Below are 13,868 nucleotides of genomic sequence, written 5' to 3' on the forward strand. Positions count from 1 at the left end.
GCTGGTGGGAGACCCTGCAAGACAAAGCCCTGGGGCGTGGCCGGCGCCCCTCCCTGCTCAGGGTTGGCCGCCCCCTCTGGGGGGCCGGGGCGGGGGGGGGGGTCTCCACCGGGGCACAGCGCTCGTCAGAGCCACCCAGGCCTGCCTTGGAATTGCATTTTCCTGCCGCCCCACAGGCCCGCGGAGGCTCGGGCGTGGGGGCCTGCCTGTCCCCGGGCCAGCCCCGCTCCATCCTTGCCTGAAGGGCTGCGGGAGGCCGTGTGGGGGCCCGGGCTGAGCCCGCGGCCTGGTGGGGGCGCCCTAGCTCTGCGGTGGCAGTTGGGCGCAGAGGGGCGAGGGGCCGCACCGGTGTGGGCGGGAGACAGGCCTGCAGGGGCTGCAGGGAGTGGCCGCCGGCCCTGGGGATGGGGTCCGCGGCAGGGCCACAGAGCTCCGGCACGGGGAGGAGGGGCCCCGGCCAGCCCCGTCCTCTGAGCGGCTGCTGTGGAGGGCGCTTCTGGGCCCCTGCACGCCCTGCCCCGGCAGGGTCTCCGGGGTGTGCTTCCAGGGGCTGTCAGCAGAGGGCGCCAAGCCGCCCCGTTTCCCCCTCCCCCCCCCCCCCGGGGGCCCCACCCCTTTCAAGCAGAGGCCTGGCTCCCCCTTCTGGGCCCCACCAGGGCCGGCCCTCCCCATCTCAGGGCGCTGCCGGCCAGGACTTATGGCGAGTTTGCTGAATGAGTCAGTAGTGGCGGTGCCCAGCTCCTCGGGCCGGACCGCCAGCGCTGCCCACCCACGGCTTCCCTGCCCTCACCGGGCTCCGGAGGGTGGCACTGCACTTGCGCTGCCATTTGTGCGTGAGGAGCCCGGGCGGCAGGTGGCTAAGCTGCCCAAGGCCTCCCCGCCTGTGGAGGTCCCGGGGGCTTGCTACGCCCACTTGCCCACCTCCAGGTGGCTCATGCTGGGGCCAGCGGTCCCCAGGGCGGGGCCCACGGCCACCAGGGCCCCTCAGGGATCCCCCTGGAGATGCTGTGGTGCTCGAGGACAGGGCATGGCCCCCACAAGACCCGCCCCTGCCTGGGCCCCGGGCCGGCTGCTGACGGCAGGCCCGTCTCCTTGCCCGGGGCCCCAGGGGCTGTTGGAGGTGAGCGGCTCCGCGCGGGCGCACGCGGCCTGGCCTGGGGGTGGTTCGCTGCTGGTTTGGGCTTGCTCCGCCCCAGCCCGTGTCCTCCAGAGCAGAGGGCCGGGGGGCGCTCTCCGCCTGCCCGGGCCTGGAGGCCGGTGAGCAGCAGGCGTTCAGGGGACTGTGGGTTTCCACATGGGGCCTCCCTCACCGGTCATCGAGTGACCTGACCCAGTGTCTTCCCAGCCTCACTTCCCCATCTGTGCATGGGGGCTGCAACTAGAAGGAGCTTCACCCACAGCCCGGAGGGCCCAGGGTTGCTCCTGCCTGGCTGGCATGCCGATGAGCAGGCATGGGGGGCTGTGGAGCACAGGTGGCTTGGGGCTCCCTGGGGGCTTGGGGAGGGTGTTCTGTGTTTGCCACTGGCCCAAGAGGCTTTTGCAGGGCTTTTGTCGAGGCTTTTGCAGGGCCGGGCCCATGCCAGGCCTTAGCCAGCAGTCTGGGTGGCTCGGCAGCCTCTCTGGGCCGGGCCTGCTGGCTCCAGGGGTGCTCCACGGTGCACACTGGCTGTGACCCTGTTGGGGCCTCTGGCCACTCCCCCTCGGGGCTCAGGCCCCCACCAGGTGACACAGCGCCCTCCCTCCACGCTGCCTGGACTGCAGTGCAAGCCCCGAGTCCGCCCCTGACATCCCGCTTTTGGGGGGCAGGTGGCAGCCCCAAAGACGGCCCAGAGTGGAGCCAGGAGGGGCGGTGGGCGGGGGTGGAGGGGCGAGGGAGGCTGTCTCCAGCGGGGTGGGGCCCTGGCCAGGGTCCCTCACGTACCTGGGAGTTGGTGCCTTGGCTGCCGGGCCGCGCGGCTGCCCCAGGAGGCAGGGCTTCTTGGCTGCAGAGAAATGGGGAGCGTGAGTCCCTGTGCTGCCTGGAAGGGGCAGAGGGCTTGGAGGAGCCCCCAGTGCTGCGAGCCGCCTCCACCGCCCTGGGGAGCTGGGGGTGTGTGGGGGCCAGCGGGGTGGCTTGGCCCAGTTTGAGGGCCCTGCGGGGTTTGGGGTCCCCAGCTTCAGCGTTCTCTCTGGGAAGTGCTGCCTCCAGGGGACACATTCAAGGTGCAGCCGGGCAGGGGTTCGCAGCAGAGAAGACCAGCCCCCCGAGACCTGCAGGGGTCCCAGGAAGGGCAGTGGGTCGAGGGACACGCGCACTGGTGGAATCGGCCCCGTGGAGACCACACAACCCCTCCCTCCAAAGGCAGGCCCGGGCCCTCGCGGGCTCAGGTGGCACGGGGCTCCCGCTCGGGCACAGAGCAGGCCGCTGGACTTGGGCCACGCGCTGGGGGGGACACCCTCTGCCATGCTTGGGGCCGCCCGGGAAGGTCGCCTCCAGCCGGCCCAGTCGTCAGAGGAGACGCTATCCCAACAGCAGCCCGAGCCCCCTGCTGAGGGCCCCCAACTCCTGACCCTGGAGACGAACACAGTGGACGCCCTGAGCTGCTACTGGACAGAGACGGCTGCCTGGACCGTCAGAGCCCCCGGTGGTGTCCGACGTGCAAGACACAGACCCGAGGATTTAATGAGTCCCGATGGCAGCCGGGAGAGGCTGCGTCCGCAGGCGCGCGGTGAGCCTGGAGGACTGCAGAGCTCTGGCCTCCCCGGGACGCCGCGGAAGAAGTCCACTGCGCCCGACAACTACCCACTCTTGTCCACCACCCGCCGCCCACCCGCCGCCCACCCGCCACCGTCCCACCTGACACTGGGCGCAGTGTGGGCAACTGAGTTGTGGCTTTGGCCGCATGGGACGAACTGGACGGTGTGCAGGGCACAGCCGGCCACAGCAGGGAGGCGGCCTCAGAGAGGTGGTCCGACCTGCCCAGCGCACGGTGCGTGGTGAGAAGGGAGGGGTGGGGTGCCCGTGGTGACCACGCACGCCCCTCGGCCCTACCTCATGGCCCCGGCCGTGCCTTGGGCCGAGCTCAGCGGCCCATTGCTGTCCCTCCCTGCGGAGGGGCCTCCACCATGCCCCCGGGCCTCCCCCTGGCCGCCCCCAGGGCCCCGTCCTGGCGCTCAGATGTGGGCTGGGCATGGGGCAGCATGTGCCCGGCTCTCGGGTTCCCCACCCCGCCCAGCCCCTGGGTGCCCAGGGGGTGTGGGTTTCAGCAGGCCTGCGGCCCCTTTGAAGCAGGAGAGCCAACCCCTCAGACCCCGGCCTGCCTGGGGAGCGCCTGGAAACATGACCAGGCCCTCTCCCTGCATAACTCAAGTGGGCGGTGCCCTGTGACCTCCTCCACCGCCTGGGCTGCCCCCGGGGGGCCCGCACCCTGCCCCGGCCGCAGGGCTGCCCACACAGCCGTGGCCTTGCAGCGTCGCGCTGCGTGGGGCCGGCTTGGGGTGGCCTCTGGGGTGAGGCTCCCCACGGCGACCTGAACAGCTGCCCTGTGGCCCCAGCCCCCACGAGGCGGAATCTGGAGACGGGCCCTTTGGGGTGCTGCAGTCGTGGGGGCGAGTGCCTGGGGCGATCACACCCCCTCTCCATGCCTCATCCTGCAGGGGGGCGGGGGGCGAGGACCACACAGCCCCAGCCCAGCCAGGCGGGCAGGGAGGAAGGGACGCCAGCCTGGGCGTGTGCCCGTCCCGCTCCCTGCGTTCTGGCCTCTTGGCGGGTGGCAGGACCCGGCGGCCGGGGGAGGCCGTGTGTGTGGCCCCCGCACCTCACAGGGGGCGGCGCCGGACGCAGGCAGGCAGGGCTGGGCGGGCAGCGGGCCTCCGCCCTGACCCCGTGTGGACGGGAAACAGGCTCCAGCAGACGCGGCCTGACCCGGTGAGTTGGAAGCAGAGCCCGGAACCAAGTCTGCCCCCTCGCCCGCTCCCCAGGGCCCAGGGCGGCTCCGGCCGCCCTCCTAGCCAAGCCCCGAGCGTCGCCTGTGCCCTCGGCCCTGGCCCGGGCCGGCGGCCGCCCCAAAAGGGCAGCTGCGCGGCCTGCTGGGCGGGGTGTCCCTCGGCGACCGGGGGCCTGGCCAGAGCGCGCGGGCACACGGCAGCGGGGGACGGGCCGGCGCGGGAGCAGGGGCCCGGCTGCGCTGACATTTAATTCACAAATGTCCCCCCTTCCTTTGCTTCCAACGCCGCCGCCTGCTCTGGCGCTATCTGTTACCTGGGCGCGCAGAGGAACCTCCGCAGGTGAAACTGTATCTGCGATCCGGCCTGGAGGGGACGTTTAAGAAAACGCCGGAATTATCGGCTGCATTTATCTTAATTACTTCGGGGAAAGTGGAGGCTGGCGTTGGAAGGGGCTGGAACGGTGTCTGCCCCGCCTTATCGGGGCGCATATTTGAGATCCTTTAACAGGAGGGAGATAAGAGGAGCGCGGGGGAAATGATGTCTTCGGAAATGACAGGGAGGCGGCGGCGGGGTGTGCCTCAGGCGCTCATGGCCGGGCCGGCCAGCACTGGCGCCCGCAGCCCCGCTGGACGCCCCCCAGGCCCCGATGCCAGGCCCCACACTTCATCCTGACAGTCGACCCACACGGCCTCGTGCCCAGCACGTGGGGAGCCCTGGCCTGCCGGAGGCCTCGCCCTGGGTCTCTGCTCCCCACAGAGCAGCCTGCCTGCACCCCGAAGTCCTGTGTGGAGCCCGGCGACACGTGCGGGCCCAGGGCCCCGCCCACATCAAGGGGCCACCAGTAACCGAAGGGGACACCCGGCCTGGGCACCACCCTGCAGGCGGCTGTCCCCAGCGCCTGTGCGGACCGGCGCTCTCCGCACCCCTGGGTACTGTGGTCCCGGGCAGGTGGGGCTAGGCCCTCTGGGGGAGCTTGCTGGGCACCCTCGGCTGAGGCCGGGGAGCACACTGCCCTGCAGGCTGGCCAGGGCCAAGGCGAGCGGGGGGCAGTGTGCTCTGATGGTGACAACCCCGGGCCGTGGAGTCCTGGACCACGGGGCTGTCCTGGGATGCCCGTTCCTCCTCCCCTGAGGCCAGCCCCTCGGCCTTCAGGTCCAGGGCCACCTCCTCCAGGAAGCCCTGGCCACCGGCTGCTTTCCCTACCTCCGTCCACTTCTCTGAGGCCTGCACGCAGCCTTGTGTGGGGCGCCTGTCCCTAGCCGCGGTTGTACAGGGTGGAGGCCCCCCAGTCCTGCCCAGCCGAGGGTGGGGTGGGGGCCGCCGCCCACACCTTGGCTCCCTGGGGCGCATGCAGTCCTGAGTGCCCACCTGTGAGGCGGTGGCGCTGCGCCCCTCAGCAGCCCGCCGCCAGTCAGGACCCTGCTCAGGGGAGCCTCGTGGCCGGAGGCTCGGGGCCATCCATGCTGGGGCGCAGGGCAGGGAAGCCCCCGTGGCCACCGGCACAGCACACACCGGGGCACACCACGCCGGCAGGGCTGGGTCCTGGACTCGCTCTGAACTGAGGCTCCAGCAGGAGCCAGCAGGCAGGAGGGCGGCCTGGGGGTGGGCACGGGTGTGCCTGGGGGTCTGGCGCATGGTCCCAACGTGCGGACACTGGATGGCTGCTGGCTTGGCCCCGGAACTCGGGCCACCCTGGGGGCCCAGGCTTGTCGGCATGGGGCGACCAGACCACCTCACAGGTGAGGGGCAGAGGCCGAGGGGTCTGGGCAGGGAGACAGCTGTGGGGCACCCACTGGGGCCCAGACCGGGGCCGGCTGCTGGACACGAGCCTGGAGCCCCGCACAGCCTAATGAGCTGTCTCCAAGGACAAGATTAATGAGCTTCCCCAGGGCGCAGCGTTAATTACTCCCCGGCAGCGCAGAACCCGTCAGACGCCTTTCCTGTCAGAAGTGACTGTAATTTCCCTTCCGAAGGCGCGGCCGCGGCCGTGGGGAGCTGGGACCGGGCTCGGGTGAGCGGGCCTGCGCCCCGCCCGGGCTGTGCAGGGAGGGGTTTGGAGGGAGGGGCACCTCTGGCCCGAGGTGGCGGGTGAGTCGGCCTCAGTCGGGGAGCCTGGGGCATCCGCTGCCTGCTGGGTGAGGGCCCGTCTGCAGGATGGGGGGACAGGGGCTCAAGCCCAGCTCGGGGTCCAAGCTGTCCTCTCCCTGCCGCCGCCCTCGGCCCTACAGTGCCAGGGTGGCCGCCCGGCCCGGGCTGTGCCCACCACGTCCTGCAGGTGGGCGCCCACTTGGGAGGCCCCAAAGGTGGGGGCGGCCCCTGGGCACATGGAGGGAGGGCCCATGGCGTCTTCCCAGGCTGGGGTCTCAGCTCTGTGTGCTCAGCACCCCCACAGTCCCTGGCCTGCCAGCTGGTGGGGTGGGACTGGCTACCCATCAGGACCCCTGGGCCTGGGGAGACGCCACTGCCCGCACGTCTCCCTGCCCCCTGCCCTGAGGACCGGGCCCTGCCCCTGCCCCTCTCCTCGCCCACCCTGCCTCCGCCCTGCCCCTCCCCCTGCACTCAGCCCCGGGCCCCACCCTCCAAGACGTGGGGTCTGGACCCCAGAGTGGGGGCTGGGCCAGGGGACCCAGGGGACCGCCCTGCCCAGCCCTGCAGTCCCGCGGGGGGGCGGGGACAGCCCCAGGAGCGCAGCACAGGGCCGGCTTTCTGAGCTCCCGGAAAAGCAGAAGCCCGGGTTTTAGAGTGAAATCCCCCCATTTTTAAAAGTTGGCAACAAATTCACGCGAGACAAAATAACTACTGTGTGGGCAGCCCCGGGGGACACAGGCTGCGGTTGGTCTGGCCTGACCTCCGGCGGGCGGGGCGCACTCACCTCCGCCCACCGCTCCCCCCACTCCCGGCCTCGCTCACTGCTGGGCCGCCCTGGCGGCTGGAGGCTGCGGGGCGGGCGGGGCGGGCCTGGCCCCCGGCGCGCTGGACAAGGCCGCTGTGCAGGGACGGTGCGGGGACTCCCCAGGCCCGGGGCACGGCCCCTTGGAGCGGGAGGACGGGCGGGCTCCGGTGTAGCGGGGCTCAGGGAGGCTCAGCCGCGGGCCCAGGACACGCTGCGGCGGGAGGACGCGGAGGGGCTGTCCGGGTGGGCACAGCCCGGGCCTGGGGCTGTCGGCGCCCAGGGGGGCACATGCGAGACCGCGAGCCCCACCCCCGCCTTCCTGAAGCCCGGGCCTCTTCTCGGGCAGAGCCCTGCCAGCCTACAGCCCCCGCCCCTGCGCTGCCGAGGAGGGCAGGGCTGGCCGGCCTGGGCCTTGCGAGGGCCCCGGCCAGCTGTGTGACGGGAAGGGGGCCTTCCCGGGCCCGCACTCGACAGCGCGGGGAGGCCGGGACACCGCAGACATGGGGCGCCCCCGGGGCTGGCTCCTGCTCAGACCCACGGCAGCGCCCCCTGGCCCTCCCGTCCCTCTGAGGCCGCCCGGGTCTTCGCGCCCCACACTGCCCACGGCCTGCTCTTGCCTGGCCTCTCCCGCTCCCGCCGCCGCTCTGCTCCTGCCAGCCGCCCGGCCCAGCCCTGACCCCAACAACTCACGCACCGCAGGGACCGCTGACCAGCGGGTCGCCCTCACCCTCCCGCAGACATTTTGTCACAAGGTGCCTCTCCCTGCTGAGCCGGCTCTGACCCCTCAGAGCCCCGAGGGCAGGGGCCGCTCTCTAGCTGCGGGGCCGCCCGCACCTCCCCACAGCCCGTGGCAGGGGCGGGGGGCGGGGAGCAGGGCCGCTCGCATGACACCCACAGCCACTCAGACCAGCCCTGGCTCTGCTGGCTGCAGGGGCGCTGGCAGAGACCCCCAGCGGGCATCTCCCGCCCACCTCCGGGTGTTGTTCTTTCATCAGTCGGAGGCGGACGAGGGAAGGGAGAAACCGGGGCCCTTTGCTAGGGGCTGAAAGGGCAGTTGACCGCGGTTTTCTCTGAAGGCGCCTGGGGTGTGGGTGGCACAGCCACTCCCCGCCAGAGGCAGTGCGGGCACAGGGGCGGGGCTGAGGGGCCAGGGCCGGTCCCCAGAGCCCGTGTGATGGAGCACTGGGGACTAGAGGTGGGCCGGGCAGCAGCCGCAGGCCGCAGAGGGCGCGTGGAGGGACGAGGGGTCTGTGCACGGCCAGCGCCCGAGCAGCGTTCGCTGCGAGTCTGCGAGGCCACCCTGAGCCTCGTGGGCTCCGCTGCCGGCTCCTGCCCAGGCCTGCGCTCTCGCCAGGCGGAGAGCGGCAGCGCCCCTTCAGACCTAAATCTCCAGCCCCCTCCTCTCACGTGGTTTCCCTGAAACGGGAACTCTTCCTGCGGCGAGGCCCGGGGCGTTTAGGGGGGCGGCGCCTTCCCCACGGTGGGTGGCGGAGGCCCAAAGCCAAAGCCTACCCAGGAGGCTCCAGCTGACCTCCGCGCTTCCTGGTCGCCAGGGCGAAAGGGACCGGCCGAGCGAGCTGTGTCTTCCCTTCTCTGCCCCGGGGAGCGCCAGCTCTCCCGAGACCGTGCGCGACCCTGTCAGGCACGGAGGCCGAGTAGGAGCCGCCAGCACCTCCACGCCCGCCTTCCCGGCCCCGGCGGCTGGCAGGGTCGCGCGGTCAGCGCAGGAGGCGGGCAGCCAGGACTGCAGCCGGCGCTCGTCCCCTCTCCCCTGGCCCAGGGGCTGCCCGCAGCCGAGTCCCGGGTGGGGTGGGGCGACGTGGCTCTAATGACCAGCCCTGCTCCCACCCCAACAAGGGCGTGGCCCGGGGCCAGTGCCTGGAGGTCCTGCCCCTCATCCGCTGGGCGGCCCGTGGCCCCGAGGGGCAGAGGCGCCTGTGCAGGGAGAGCGTGTGAGGAGGAGGAGGGTGGGCGGCGCACACCTTCCCGCAGGCAGCCCGCCCTCCCAGGGCGACATCACCCGGCGGCCTGACCCTGGCGACCCTGACCCACGAGGACCCTGCGCCGGGGCCACCCCGTCTCGAGTGACGACCGCTGGAGCCAAGCCTAACCGGGCCGCGGCTGGCACCAGACAGCAGAGGCAGAGGCAGGGGAGGCGGTGTGCTGCGCTCAGCCCCGGTCCCAGCCTGCGGCCCCCTCCATCTCCAGGGAGCAGGAGTGAGCCCCATGCACCCCACAGCCCAGGGAGCCAGAGGCTGCCCTTGCCAGGGCCCTGTCGGTCTTCACGAGGGACCCGCCGGTCGTCGGTAGGGGCGGGGGAGGGGGGCAGCAGAGCAGGAGGGTTGGCCCAGGAGAGAGGGGTGCCCCCAGGCAGGGTCTCAGGTCAGTTAGCCCCTCTGGGCAGGGGGAGGGGCAGAGCCAATGCGGGTCAGGGTCAAAGGGCAGCACCCTGTCTTTGCTGTGCGCCCTCAGGCAAGTGGCTTAACCTCTCTGTGTCCTCACCCACCTGTGGGTGGGGGAGTCGCCCCAGCACACAGGGCCTGGCCCTGCGGTCGGGCGTTGGCGCGGTTGGGGGGGGGGGGCGAGCGCTGTCATTCACCGTCGCGCGGTGTCGCCCGGGTCCTGGAGACGCACGCAGTGCGGGGATCTCAAAGGCGACACACAGACGTCTTTGGGGACGTCCTTCCCTGCCAGAGGGCACAAAGGACAGAGCTGTCCCTGCACCAGGGGCTCGGGGCGGCGGCGTGTCCCCAGGCAGCTGCTCCCCCTGACCCACAGCACGACCGTGGGCGCGGAGGCAGGGTGGCGACAAGCAGGGTGCCAACGGCTGGCCCATGGGTGGGATGGGGCATGAGGGCTCCCTAAAGTCAGACGTGGAATTCCGGTGCCAGCCTGGAGCACAGCCCTGAGGGCAGAGGACAAGCTTGCCTGTGCCTCAGTCTCCCTTCGCACCCCACAGGGACAGCAATGTCCCCCACGCGGGGGCATGAGGACGACATGAGCCTGCTCGGGGCCAGCGCCCGGGGGCCAGGCGGAGGAGTGGTCAGCACAGCCGTCTGGGATGTGAACTGCCTGCTCCCAGCACAGCCCCAGGGGGTCGGGGTGAGCGCCGCTGGCGGAGGGGGCGCACTGGGAGGGGCCCACAGCTCGGGGTGCATCGCCCGTGGGGAGGCCAGTCCTGCCCTCGGCGCTTGGAGCCGCTGGCCTTGTGCCTGGGGGTGGGGCTGGGGCAGAGGCCAGCCGCGGGGCCGCGCTGGCCGCGGGCACTGGAGGGCTGACTGGCAGACGCCACCGTCTCCACTTCGTGGGCCCGTCCAACGGTCTTTCACCCAAATAACGTGTTTACACTGATTTTGAAGTAAAAAAAAATTGCAGGAAGTAGAAACAATCAGCCCGGCAACTCGAAGGGCCCAGACAGCGGCTGCAGCGGCGGGGCCGTCCATGGGGAGCAGCAGGGCCGGCGAGCCACGCGGCCGTCTGGAAGCTGGTGGAGGCAGCGGGCGGGGGCGGGCCTGCCGGGTGGCGCCCCAGAGGCCCAGCGTGGCTTCCGGGGGCGGGACACGCAGGGGCTCTCGGGGCCTGTGGCTGGCGGGTAAACTGAGGCCAGAGGCGGGGCCTGCTCTTGGAGGCAGGGCCAGCGGCCACGGCCCGGGGGCGAGCAGCCCGGCCTGCGTCCCCCTTCGGCCAGCCCCCCAGCGCCGGGCCTCGGACGGGGCCTCAGGAAGGGCAGGTCCCGGGCGGCTGGCTCCCCGGCCCTGTGGAAACTTGTCCCTGGCTTTGCCACCTCCGGCGCCTCACATCTCAGCTGGTTTGAATTAGTTTCCTTCAAAGTCCCCAAACGCAACTCAGCCACGTTAGCTCGCCCGCCAGCTGCCAAGTCCCCGGCGGCGGCCGTGCGTGTGCTGGGGCAGCGCCCGGTGCAGAAACAACCGGAGTCTGAACGCGCAGGTTTCCCCCGCTTCTGGGAGGAGCCCCGCGGCGCCGGCGGGCAGGGCGGGCTGGGCGGCCACGGCCGGGAAGGACGCTGAGCCGACCCCACCGGGGCAGCAGGCGGCACGGGCCCCCGGACACCCCACCCCTCCGCCGCCCCCCGCTGCTGGGGACACAGTGGGATGGGGGGTGGGCTTGAGCCCCCCCCGGGGGGGGCGCGGCTGCCCGGCCCCACCTAGCTGCGGCCTGGAGGCTCCATCCCGGGCTGGGGTCGACACTCTTCTAGGGTTTCCGACAGAAGCCGGGTGTTCCGCGGGCTTCCGTGATTTCAGAAACAGCTGCGGCCAAACCAAACACACATGCTGAGCGCAGCTGACCCGGCTCCGGTCTGGATTCCCTGGCCCGCGCCTGCTGCCCCCGAGGCACGGGGCGCCTGCTCTGCCTCCTCCCACCCCTGGGCTGTCTCTGCAGCAGGAATGTTTCCTCCGCAAGAACTTGTTTCTGGCCCGCCCGGGACCCTCCCTCCCGGAAACAGCGCCCGCGTCTCCTCTGACGACCATCCTCCCTCCCCCGCCCCCGAGCCTCTGGCAGGGCCGACCCTCCCCTGCCCGCTTAGACCCCGTCCGGATGCCGCAGTCTGGGCACCTGGATCCAGCCATGCCTGAAGCAGACCACAGAGCCCCATTATGTCTTCCAACACAATCTCCTTTTTGCTTAACCTATTTTCAGCTGAGCTCCATTTCTCTGCAGCTGAAAGGCGCCTGACCCAGACATCCTCCCGGGGGCTGAGGGGTGACTCCCCCAGGGTGAGCTTTTACTGGGTCTGCAGCTGGCTGCCTGGAGGCGGCTCAGTTCGGCGGCAATCCCCTCTCTCCCCGCGTGAAGGGGCCATGACGGCAGGGGCGACCCTGGACCCACTCCAGTTTAAGTTGAAAGGCGGACAACTCCGGCCACACGGCCGGCATCTCTGAAGGGCCAACCAGGCTCACAGGGGGACTGACACATGCTTATAAAAATGCAGCAAGAAGGGGCCTCCCTGGGGGCGCAGGGGTGAGCCCCAGCTCTGGGAAGCTGTCTGCAGTCACTGCGGCCTGAGTTGGATCCCCGGGCAGGGCGCTGCCCACAGGGCGCAGCAGACTCTCCTGTCTCCCCGCTGCTCCCCTCAGCAGTGGGTTTCAGTAGATCCACCTGTTCTGCTCCCCGCTCTGTCTCTGGTGGATCCCCTTATCCCACACACCCCTGGCCTGCACCCCAGCTCTTGTATGCATAAATAAATAAATCTTTAAAAAAAAAAAAACTGCGGCGAGAAGCAGCAGGTTACTGGGTGTTTTGGCCGCGAGCGGGGCTGGGTGGGGCCTTCCCCGCGTGTGTGAAAAGGTCCCTCCCGCGAAGACTGACAAACGGCTAAAGCCAGCACTGCCGCAGGGTCCCGCGGGCACCGAGGCCTGGCCTGCAGGGGCGGGCTGGGGGCCCTGCCGCGCCATCAGCACGTCTCTGCGGAGGAAGGGCCTCTGGAGGGCGGCCCCGCACCACGGCCCCGAGCCAGGCCCCAGAACAAGCTCGCCGTGGGATTCTGCCGCTTCAGCAGGACGCAGAGCCCCCAGGAGCCGAGGGGAGGGTGGAGGCTGCGTGGGGCGTGGGCTGGGTCCGTGGGGCAGGCGCGCGGGCGGGGGAGCACTGGCGGGCCTGCTGGCCACGAGGCTGACCACGCAGCGCTGCTGCAGCTGAAGGGCCCTCGTGGCACGTGCACGCTTCCGCGGGCACAGGCTGGGCGCCAAGAGACAGGCAGGCGATTCCACCCTCAGATGAGACCCTGGGCCCTGGGGCAGCTGCCCAGACCCTGCCTTGGGGCAGCTCCCAGGCCCGGCCTGGCCCCCCCGGCTGACCACCACCAAGGGCCAGCGGCCTCAGGAAGCCCTCTCCCCCGAGCCCCATGGAGGGGGCGCGGGGCCCCAGCCCCCCAGGGCCTGAGAGGTGGCAGCGGTGGTGCCGGGAGGCGGGAGGGGCTGCTCCCCGTGCGTCCACCGCTTTCGGCACCGGTTCTGGGGCAGCCCCTGGGCCCCCTCGCCGGCGCCAGTGCACCCGCCGTGTTGGCACAACAGTCCACAGTCCCGTGGGCCCAGGCCTGCGGAGGGGTCGGGGGACTGAGGCACTGCTGGGCACAGCCCGACTCCATGGACGCCACATGCCGCAGCGCACCCCCCGCCCCCCACCTCCTCACACTCCCGCGCGTCCTGGCCGGCGCCACCCCAGGGCCGAGTCCTTCCTCTGCTCGCCTGGGCGGGCGTGTCTCGGCGGGCCGGGAGTTCCCGGGGGACAGTGCTCAGCGTGACGGGTTCACCGCTGGCCCCACATGACGTTCCCTGCCACACGGTGGGCACCCTCCGCCCCGCGCCCTGGTCTAGCGCACACCTGCGACCACACACTCGCTGTGTAAATACTCGGATCCGTGTTCCCAAGATGACTAACTCGGGAAGAAGCACGACCCTCCCTCTGCCCCCGCAACTCTGCCATCACCAGCCTGGCCTCTCTCCTTCCCTGGGGCCGGACACCGGACACGCCCTGACCCGGGGAGGGGGGGCGTCGCGTGGGCACGAGTACCATAGGCGACGCCATGGTGGTGGGCTGCCCTGGGCCGGGGGCCTGGATGGGCTTCCGCTTGGCAGGAGGACAGGCTGAGCACGGAGCCGGGGCCTCTGCTCAGGAAGGCCTCCCGAGGGGCCGCGGGGGCTTCCGATCCCCAGGCCACAGTCCCCTCAGGGCTGCTGCCACTAATGCGTGAGCACCAGGAACGCCAGGTGACAGACAAGCTCGGGGGTTACCAGGCGACAAAGCCAGGAGTGGGGGTGCAGGGGGTGAGTGGATGGACATGGAGTCCCCATTGACTGTCCGGGTGGGCCCCACCCAACCCTGAGCCCCCCAGTGGCCACCAGCTTGGGGGGGGGACTTGGGCTTCAGCGGGTGCCCTGCCTAGGACAGACTGGGGACAGGTGCCCCGGACACAGGTGACAGCTGCGGCAGGAGGGGCAGGGGACAGTCCCGTGGCACCATGGGCAAACGTAGGACCCAGGACGAACCGCTGAGGTGAAGGAGACAGGCTTGGATTTGCACGTCTGGG

This window comes from Talpa europaea (genome assembly GCF_964194135.1).
Source record: "Talpa europaea genome assembly, chromosome: 16".
Taxonomy (NCBI): domain Eukaryota; kingdom Metazoa; phylum Chordata; class Mammalia; order Eulipotyphla; family Talpidae; genus Talpa; species Talpa europaea.